Raw genomic sequence first — 8,933 nt, 5'->3', positions numbered from 1 at the left:
GTGTTAAGCACTAAAGTCAGCCTGAAGGTGGAACATTGCATAACTCAAAGTTATTCTTGAAAATTTTCTAAAATGGGTACATAGGGGGAGAAAAGAGGAAGAGGGCTGGCGAGGCAGGGACCGAAAGAGTGGCTGGCAGCCGGGAGCCCCGCGAACAGAGCGAGGGTAAGAAAGCGAGCGAACTGGAGTAGGGGAGACGGAGGCTGACCGGTAGCCAGGTAGGCAGACCAGACGCACCCACGGACAGACAGCCCGAGAAGGCGCCGCAGAACGTCGCGCTGGTTCCTCCCGCCTTTCACTTTCAAAGTCAGGATTTTGCCTTTTCCGTGGAGCCCGAGAGAGCATGCTGGGACTTCAGCGTAAGCTAAGATTTCTCAGCTAGGGAAGGAAGATCAGCTCAGTCCCGAGAAGGGAGGAAGCAAGCACCCTGTCCCCATGGCTCCTTCCTTCTCTCCCGTACCATACTTGGGCGCCAAACCCAGCCCTTCCCTAACCACTCGACTTCCTCTTCTCCTTTCTAGCATGGTGGCTATATGGACAGTCTGACAGAACAGAGACTGGCATCTCCCCATCTGGAGCACTAGAGTGTTCTGCGTTGCACCATGACCCTGGACATGCAAACTGTCGTCGTTTTTGCAGTGATCGTAGTCCTGCTTATCAATGTCATACTCATGTTTTTCCGGGGAACGCGCTGGATGGAGTCCAGTCTCCTGAGCTGTTGCAAAATCTTGCTTTGATTTCAACCAGAGAACCCCCAGGGGAAAAAATAAATAAATCAAGAGAGATGGACAGTCAGAGACAGGGAAAGAGAGAGAAAGAGCAAGTGTTCTTACCCGGGAAGGAAAACATTTTAATGAGCTTCAACATGGCCTCGCTGTGATATGTATGACTTTGGTATATTATCTCTCCTGAAATCTTTTGTTATGTCTCGTCTTTTAAGTATGTTGAGTAAAATTGCTTATTGCTTGAGTAAAATTGTTGATAAAGAAAAACAATCAATAATCAATTAATTAATTAAGTGGGTATATAGCCCTAATTCTTAGTCACAATAAGGATTGAAAAACATGGAGCTTGATTAAAGAAAAGAATGAAATAAGTGTCTACAACTGATGTTTGGGCATTCAAATGAGCTTGCTTTTAAGGCAGTAATCACATCCCTTCCCAAGAATAGGAGATTCAGAGAAAATTCTAAATGTGCCCTTTTTAACCACAGGGTGCACTCTATTTTTTTAATATAAATTTATTTATTTGTTTGTTTATATTTTTGGCTGTGTTGGGTCTTTGTTGCTGTGCGCGGGCTTTCTCTAGTTGCAACGAACAGGGGCAACTCTTCCTTGCGGTGTGCGGGCTTCTCATTGCGGTGGCTTCTCTTGTTGCAGAGCACGGGCTCTAGGCACGCAGGCTTCAGTAGTTGTGGTGCCGGGGCTTACTTGTTCCGTGGCATGTGGGATCTTCCCGGACCAGGGCTCGAACACATGTCCCCTGCATTGGCAGGCGGATTCTTAACCACTGTGCCACCAGGGAAGCCCTTATTTATTTACTTATTTATTTAAATAGGAAGCTTCTATTACTTTAGTGCATCCCAACAAAATCATTTTTTGTGACAAAAGAGATATGTGAAAGTACATAGCACAGGCTCTGGTCATAGAAGGTACTCAATAAATGTCTGCTGGATTGAAATCCAAATCTTCCTTGAAAGTAGAGAAGTTTTTTGTTTGGGCTGGCATTTCATGTTGTCGCCCCTCCAAACAGCAACCATTTCCTGCTGATTTGGGCTTAGTCTCCTGAAGGTCAGTGGGATCACATGTTATAGACGTTTCTTACAGCATGGGTTTTGTGCCAGGAGAGGCAGCTTGCAGGGTATGAAATGCGCTAGGATGGCTTGAGGAGTGAGTTCTCTGCCAAAATTAGCCACGAAACTTTAAGCCTCAGTTTCCTCATTGGCAAAATTGGGATGCTAATACCTCCCTACCAATAGAGCTGTTGGAGAGGAATTAAATTAGATAACATAAGCTAGCTCATATTAAGCACTGAAATAATGGAATTTCTTTCCTTTAGGAATTACATTGTGCCAGGCCTCAGGACACCAGTTCCCAAAGAGAGTCTGAAATGCCCACTGACACATCTGGCATAAAATGGTTAAAGCGGCAACTTCTGACAAAACCAGAAAGATGCCATGCAGTTTTTCATTGCCCTTTACTTTGTCAGGCAGCTATCTTCTCTCTGTTTCTATCAAGTTGCCAAATTATTGTTTTCAAACATATTGAATTGTGCCTAGTGAGAAAAAAATATCATTTTTTTGATTTGGATTCATATGTGTGCATGTGATGTGATGTTGGTGAAGATAGCTATTGAGTTAGGAAAGCATGTGCTTTTAAAAAGCATTCTGGGGCTTCCCTGGTGGTGCAGTGGTTGAGAGTCCACCTGCCGATGCAGGGGACACGGGTTCATGCCCCGGTCTGGGAGGATCCCACATGCTGCGGAGCGGCTGGGCCTGTGAGCCATGGCCGCTGAGCCTGCGCGTCCGGAGTGTGTGATCCGCAACAGGAGAGGCCACAACAGTGAGAGGCCCACATACCGCAAAAAAAAAAAAAAAAAAAAAGCATTCTGGATACACTGCTGACTGTTACACATATTCATCTTTTCATTCATTTAAACTTTACAACTTGTTCTAGAAATAATTTTTTTAATGTTTTACTGCTGGCAGTTGAATTTCTTCTTTTCCCAGCACTGATATTAGCCTCTTTAACCTTTCCTAGTTGATTGCTCCAAGTTAGTTAACTATAATTCATTACAGAGTAGCTTGTGTGTGTATGTTTAATACATGTTATGATTATACCCTTTTGGTATCATTAGTACCCTTTTGGCCCACAGAAACCCAGATGTGGCACGAATTTTTATTTATTTATTTTTTTGCAGTACGCGGGCCTCTCACTGTTGTGGCCTCTCCCGTTGCGGAGCACAGGCTCCGGACGCGCAGGCTCAGCAGTCACGGCTCACGGGCCCAGCTGCTCCGCGGCATGTGGGATCTTCCCGGACCGGGGCACGAACCCGTGTGTCCTGCATCGGCAGGCGGACTCTCAACCACTGCGCCACTAGGGAAGCCCAGCACAAATATTCATAGCACATGGCCCCTGGAAAATGCCTGGCCTGAAGATCTAAGCCAACATGGGATTAATTTGATGTAATTCAATCTCTTGGAAACATTGTCTAATATAATTGCCTTAACATTATATTACTGATTGGTTAATTTGGAAAGAAATGATTTTTTTTGGATAAGTGTAAATTAGACTCCTGTGCTGATTTTACAGAAGAGATTGGGTTATTCATTCCATTTTAATGGCCTTCCAGGACTCTAGTTCAATTGTTGGTGAGATACAGGACTGCCCAATAAATTGACACCCAGGCTTAATGAGTTTCTTGGGGGAAATTATTACTAGATGGCATAGACCTAAGCAGCAACCTTCATTTTAAAAAAACGTATATCGTGTGATACTTATTTTCTTGGGCCATGCATTTCGTATCATTGTACAACTCTGTGGTACACATTCTCTAGAACAAATGGAACATTCGTGATCCTTAAATACACTAAAACACCTACACACTAGAGCAAGGTTCAGCATGGGTCTCCAAACTCTACCTAGAAGATGGCTTAACACATACCCATGAAACCAATTATCCCAATTGAACATAGACCCAGTGAACCTACATACACCAGAATGCAGGGCAAGCACATGAAGATATATTGATAACTTTAATAGGAGACATGAAATTTGAAGAGGCTATGACCTAGCCACTCAGTATACTAGATCCTACCACCTCTTTGCCTTGTTCATGTTTCTAATCAGAGCAGTAGCAAGTGACATAATTTATTTGTTTGCTGGGGTGAGAGTGAGAAAGTGGAGCATTCCTGGAAGAGAGACCAGCATATAATGTGTGTGTGTTTCTAAAGAGGGCAAGGTTACCAAACATAAAGTCAAGTTCAGGACGTTAAAAAAGAAATTATTACCAGCTTCTGTTTTTATCATTTTAAAAAGAAAGCTATGGGGACGAGAGAAGATGAGAGCAAACAACTATTGAATGCTAAACATCCTTCTGAGTCCTATTGTATATTTATATTTTATCTCATCAAATCATCATGACTACCTGAGAAGTACCTATCATTAGCCTACTTTTGAAGAGAAGAAAACTGAGGTTCAGTGATTTGCCCCAAGGTTCCCCAATTTGTAAGTGGCAGGGCTGGGATTTGAACCTGGGCCTGGCCCAGTTCTTTTTTTTTTTTTTTTTTTAATTGAGATGTAATTCACATAAAACACACATATAAAGCCCGTGTAAGTTTAAGGTGTATAACATGTTGATTTGATACATTTATGTACTGCAATATAATTACCACTGTAGTGTAGTTAGCTAACACGTCTATCGTGTCATAAAATTCTCATTTCTTTTTTTTTTTTTTGGTGAGAAAAATTAAGATTAGTCTCTTAGCACCTTTGAAGTTTATGGTACAATATTATTGAGTATAGTCACTGTGCTGTACATTAGATCTCCAGACTTATTTATCTACTGGTTCCAAGTTCATACTCTTAAAGAACATCTCCTCCATTCCCCAACACCCCAGCCCCTAGTAACCACCATTCTACTCTCTGATTCTGTGAGTTGGCTTTTTAGGATTCCACCTATAAGTGAGATCATGTAGAATTTGTTTTTCTCATTCTGACTTTCTCACTTAGTATAATGCCCTCAAGGTCCATCCATGTTGTTGTAAGTGGTAGGATTTCCCTCTTTCTTGTGGCTGAATAATATTCCATTGTGTATATATATATATATATATATATATATATATATATATATATCACATCTTCTTTATCCATTCATCCACTGATGGACACTTAGGTTGTTTACATATCTTGGCAATTATGAGTAATGCTGCAATAAACATGAGAATGCAGATAACTTTTCAACAACCCATATTCATTTCCTTTGGATATATTCCCCAAAGTAGGATTGCTAGATCGTATGGTAGGCAGGATTTTTGCAAACAAGAAGATGTTGATAATGTAGCTACTCTCTGAAATATTTTCTTTGAAAAGAGTGAAAATGCTGCCTGCTGAGGTAAATCACACCAAACATGATTCTGAATCACACCCAGTCATGATTATAAAAGCCAAGATGACGCCACTAACGTGTTAGATCTTTTGTGGAAAGTGACTTTCCAACACCAGAAAAGTGTATTGAATAGAATTGAAGTGAAATTATTCCTGTTCTCTGTGCAAAGAAAGATTTTTGTTTAAGTTTCTTTAGTAAACTATTTGATATGAGGTACAGCATTTATTCCTATTGTACAATTTTAGAACTGAAGAAGAGCTTCCATTGCCCAACTATCTCCCTGCCAACATAAGACAAAACACAGTGCAGGGAAACTGTGAACAGCAAGATTCTCAGCTGGTTTTGCCTCTGTAGAGGTGACTTTCTTCTGACATTATCCACGGGGCCCAGGTTTCCTGCCCCTGGGTCCACAATCACTCTCCCTGCTCTTCTCCTGCAGCACCTGTCCTCTGTGACAACCTATTCCATCAGACATTTAAAAGCTATTTATAGTGCAATGAGAGAAAACTCAGGGTCACAAAATAGATACAAGCTTGATAACCACTCTAATATTGAATCGTTTGACCCTCCCCCCGAGGCAAGCTTTTCTCAACCATTTCTAGCCTTCTTTTCTCGTGAACTCAGGTTTCCTCTACCAGGCCCAGAGTCTCTGGCCCTGGAGAAAGCAATCTTGTCATTTATATCTCAGCTCTCTCCCTGCCCCCAACCCCACCCAATCTATTAGTGTTAGCCGTTTCAAGCTGGTTTCCCACAACCAGTGGTATGTTGGAGCCAGCTCATGCTGTCTTGAGAGAGCTGATTGTAAACTTCTCAGGAAATTTGCAAGCCAGATATGGTTATTGTTAAAAATTAAATTATATACACTTACTATTAAGAAAATTATATAAAAACAAAGGTAATAAATAATCAAAACTCATCACTTCTTTATTTTACTACATTTCACAATTTTCTATGTGATTAAGGTTATTTACATCTACTGTATGTGTATGATGGGAATACTACATATCAGTGTGCCACTGGGCATCTCTTCCCAAGTCTGAGTTCAATGACCTCACATTGGTAGCTTGAAGTCTGACATGGTGGGAGTATTTACACCACTGCTGCAAACCAGGGTTCCTCCTACTGTACCCCCTAAAAGCAGTTGCGAAGTCTTTACCAGCACAACGTTATGCAATGCAGTGGGAAAACCCAGCTATTCCCTCTACAGCGTCTGAACGACAGAGCCCTACATTTTGCTACCAGTAAAAATTCAGAGCGCTCAGTTTCAGTGGGGCCCTCAGTGCTGCTCTAACATCTTATTATGTTTCTCTGGTCAGTTTTCTCCTCCATGCACCAGACTTTTCTTTTTCTTACTTTCTCCACTTCCCTCCAACATCTAACACTCCCCCTCCTTCCTCCTTCCTCCTAAAAGACAACTTAAATTCCTACTTCACAGAGAAAACAGAAGCCATCCAAGAAGTGCCTGTTTAACTTCCTGGCTCCAAATCTTTAAGTAAACCTGTGTGTGCACTCTGCCTTTTCCTCTTATAGGAAAATAGGTATCCCTCCCTCTAAGGCTTATCTTTCCACCTGAGCCCTGGTTCCAGCTTCTTCTGCCTCTTAAGAAACTTCCTTCTCTTCATCATCTTGTCCTCTGTGTCTTGTACTTTCCATTCTCTGTTGTCTCATCTCCATCCAGTATTTTAACTCCTATAGTTTTGTCCTATCTAAGCAAACATTCTCAGCTTCATGTCCTTCTATAGCTACTGCCTTACCTCTTCCCTTCCCTTCATAGCCAGACTTGAAAACATTTGTCCAAACTCTTCTAGTCTACTTCCTTTTCTCCTTCTCTCAACCTGTTGCAAACCAGTTTCCCTTTCAGGTCCACTGAAATGCTGTTGCTAAGGCCACCAGTGGCTTTCAAGTTACTAAGTTAAATGGGAAGTTCTCAGTCTTTTATTTTACTTGATTCCTCTATAACATTTGAATTGGTTTGATGCTCTACAACATTTTGATCACTCCCTCTTTGAAATTCCTTCTTCCCTTGATCTCTAGGACATCACCCTGCACTGCTTTCCTTCGTACTTCTATAGCCACTACCTCTCAATCTTCTTTGTACTTTCTTTTCCTCTTTCTTTGGGGGTAAGGGAAGGATCTAGAAAACCAAATTTCCTTGATAAAAGCTGGCACTGATTTTTCTATATTACTCTTCTCCTTACTGTGATTAGTTGCAGCAGCAAACCAACCACCAGCTCTTCCAGACACAACTTGATAGGAGGAGGAGAAAAAAATTCTAAAGTGTGTCTGTATTATTAGAAAGTAGTGGAAGCAAGGAAGGAAACCAACACTTGTTGATATTTATTGTTATATGTCAGGCATATATTAGACATGTTCATATATGTTATTCTACTCAATATTCACGGTTATACTGTAAGGTAAATATTATCGATCCCATTTTACAGATGATAGAATTGTTTATTTTCTTTTTTAATTAATCCTACCTTGTTGTTGTTGTTGTTTTTGTTGGCCATGCCGCATGGCTGGTGGGATCTTAGTTCCCCGACCAGGGATTGAACCCAGGCCATGGCAGTGAGAACGCCGAGTCCTAACCACGGGGCTGCCCAGGAATTCCCCCTACTTTTCTTTTCTTTTTTTCTTTTTTTTGATAAAATTGTTTAAACAGCCCATAACCACTGAGCTAGTAATTAGCAGTGGCAGAATTTAAACCTGCTTCTTCTGACTCCCAGGACAGCGTTCTTTCCAGAGATAGCATACCTGATCTGATCCGCTCTTAGTTTATAGGGATTCTGTGGGAAACAATTAAATGTTTCTTTTGAGTGTGCTAATTTTGGGGAGAAATGTCCTATAGTTGTTTGGAAGCAATGGGTTCATAGCCTGACTGGATGGCCTCCAGGCAAGACTTCCCAGCATGGCAATAACTCACAAAACACTTCACAGGCAGGTTATTTTCAGCCCTCCTGGCTGAGGAACTCTATTCTTGCTAGTGCAGCAAGAAACAATTTCTAGGGGACAGACTTATAACACTGAACTCAAAAGACTGGTATATAAAACAGTGCAAATTTATATAAATATCAAAATTCTGGTATCCATACACTAATATATTCCAAGCCTATGAAATATATCTATGAAAAGTAATTGTTTTTTTTTTGCAAAGTAAGTTTTTAATCAGCAGGTTACTGAGCAAGAAATTGATCAGGAATCAGAGCCAGGTGAGCTACATTGATTATCTTTCTTGCTGGTGCATTTGAACTACCATCTTGCCTGTTAGAAGGGAGGGTGGAGAAACAATGTCAGGTACCTTCTATCCTGGTTTAAGCTGGAGACCTCCTGGCAGGTTCCCACTCTATGAGCCTCCAGGTTGACCATCCATCCCCTTTCTGCTTACATAATGTAACAGTTTTGTACCACTCAGGTGATATAAATCTGGACTGAAAAACAGCACAAATGCTAGCTGTGGCTAAAAGTTTCATAGAAATATCCTCCTCTCCTCCCCAGCCTCCCAGAACAGGGGTGACTTTCCTTGTTTTCTCTAGTGGTGAGGGTCTCGGGTGTTGCTTCTAGGTCATCGTACCCTGGGGTCTAGCCCCTTTGAGTCCCAGCTTTACTGGGAGATGGCTTACCATTTAGACTGCCTAACTTGAGTGTCTCATAAGCTGAAACTATGAAAATAGACCCTCAATTCCCCCTTTGAGCAAATACCCTCAGACCAAAAGCAGCTTTGGCTCTCAGCTACACTCAGGATTCCTACCTTCACTTGGATTTTGGCCTTCCAATTTCTTACCTAATGATAAGATGCTTTTAAGAAGATATTTAAAAACATATTTTAC

General features: G+C 41.4%; 1 pseudogene across 1 annotated transcript; it reads left to right on the top strand.

The window, feature by feature from the left end:
* Positions 1-533: 533 nt before the first annotated feature.
* LOC309799168 lies at positions 534-737 on the top strand (annotated as a pseudogene). Its single transcript has one exon. The product of its transcript is annotated as an uncharacterized misc_RNA (transcript).
* The last annotated feature ends 8,196 nt before the right edge of the window (positions 738-8,933 follow it).

Source organism: Mesoplodon mirus (assembly GCF_964341445.2).
Source record: "Mesoplodon mirus genome assembly, chromosome: 3".
Lineage (NCBI taxonomy): Eukaryota > Metazoa > Chordata > Mammalia > Artiodactyla > Ziphiidae > Mesoplodon > Mesoplodon mirus.
This window is presented reverse-complemented; position numbering and strand designations above follow the sequence as displayed.